The following is a 2,178-nucleotide window of genomic DNA, read 5'->3' as shown; positions in this document are numbered from 1 at the left end:
CCTCTGGTTTTGAAATCCACTCATCATATGACTGAATTCTTCACTGGTCTTCAAAGAAAAGTAAATGAAATGTTGAAACAGTAATAGATTATTTTGGTAAAGAACTAAGGAGGGGAAGCACAGAGTCAGGCAACCCATGCCAACTCGCCATGTCACCAAAGCTGTTTACTTCCATCATGAAACCCTATCTCCCTTGTTTATATTCCAGATTGTGCTGTTCAATGATTTCCATATTCTTCTCCCACATGAATCTCCTCAATTTTTCTTTATACCAGAGGCAAACATATAACCAAGAGTCTCTATGTCTACTTAAAACCCATCCCCATGCTCACCAACTGGGTTTGAAGTTAAATATGAAGAGCCAGCAGGTAGTATAATGGTTAAAGTGAGGACTCCACACGGCTGACCACAGTTTGAGTCTCTTAATTGCAACTTGAAACTCACATAGTGTGTGTGTGTGCATGCACACCCAAAATCACAGGAGAAGAATGGGGAAGAATGGATTATGGTGTGGCCATCCCACCAAAGGGTGATTTCTAACTTTCTCTCTCACCATCTTACTGTCTTTCTTTCCCTCTCTCTCTCTCTCAACAAATGCATGTACCTTATGAAAAAAAATAAAAATAAAAAATTTAATATGAAAGAGAAACCATGGCCAGAGATTGCTTTATATTTCTGGGAGTTGCTCTCCAGTCTTGGACACAGCAGGGATGCTTGCTCATATTATGCTTATTATGGGTGCTACTAAACTACTGCCTTGGGAAGAGCTGGCCTCTAGAAGCTACTCTCCAGACATAAATTTCCAATGACAAGGACCGTCATTGCTGAGGTCTCCCCAGAAATTTTAGATGTTCCCAACTGGGTCATGATTTTCTTGTATTCTAACTTCCACTGGTTCCATCATGCATCTAAATTGTGATCAAGTGTTGCAGTAGCTGAGGTCATTCCCAAGCATAGGATGGCCAGAAAGAATAAGGAATTCATATTTCAAAAACCTAGACAGGAAAAGAAATGAGCATATGATTAGATCGATAGTTCAGAAAAGCCATGTTACTCTCCTTGGAGAAGCTAAGGCCACCATGGTTGAATAACACTATTGAAACTATTCTCCCAAGTATTACCCAGGGACTGCGGAAGAGACTATGGATGTAGTTGGAGAAAAATGGGCCAAGAATCGGTATTTCACTGAGCGACCAAAATGAAAAGCAGCCTGTCCAGAGCCCTGGGAATTAAAACACAGAATACAACCACAGCTGAGGTTGGGAGAAGTGTCTGAAGGTTCCTGAAGAGTCAGAATTTTCAGGAAACAACTAGGGAACTAGAAAACAGTTGGTTAGTCTAGGTTTTATTCTAATGGTATTGAGGTCACCCAGGCAAAACCTCACTAGTGAGGATGTCTGATCCCCAGTAGAGATGAGAGGATCCCCAACAACTGGAAGGCCACCTCATACCTTCTCCTTGGCAAATGTAAAGCAGAAGGTGAAATACATCCTAGATTCTCCCCTTCTTGAATGGAACGTTTTTGAAATGCCTTCCCAGGAGAAACTGGAAGGAATACACCCCATCTCTCCCTTAGACCTGTGCTGCCAACTCCCAACTCACTCCCCCAATTTGGGAATGTGGTCTCATGGCCACACTGCTAGAAGCCTAGACCCCAGTGCTCACACCCAGACAAGAGCAAGCAGTTCAGAGCTCACTTGATGCTGGGGCAGGGCCAGACAGGGGATGTACCTGCTCACGCCCCACCCACAGGGCCAGAGAATGTTTTCAGCAGGCATACAGGGACCTACCTGCCCTGAATTGCCAGCTGGGCAGGGAGACCACATGCCCGGGGACTCTCTAATTGCTCTCAGGTTTGAGGTTGGCAAGTGAATTCATTTCAAGGATGGCCCCAGCATCACCTCAGAACCACAGAAGTCTCACAAGAGGTGGCCATTGCTGTACAGACACAGCTGGCAGATGTCAAATCCAAGGATCTCTGAGATTAGCAGCAGCTGCACGAGGGCTGCCAGTTAGGCCTTTAAGACCTCTGGAAGCAACCAGGTTGGCACTGTCTCCCGCTCCCCCCCCCCCAAAAAAAAAAAAAAAAAACTAACCAATAAGAAAACAGGAGAGAGACCCAGGATGGGCACTCTGGCAGCTTTCTTAAACATGGGATTATTTCTTTGGCTACTTAAA

This window comes from Tupaia chinensis, unplaced genomic scaffold (assembly GCF_000334495.1).
Source record: "Tupaia chinensis unplaced genomic scaffold, TupChi_1.0 Scaffold143116_1, whole genome shotgun sequence".
Taxonomy (NCBI): Eukaryota; Metazoa; Chordata; class Mammalia; order Scandentia; family Tupaiidae; genus Tupaia; species Tupaia belangeri.
Note: the sequence above shows the minus strand (reverse complement) of the source record.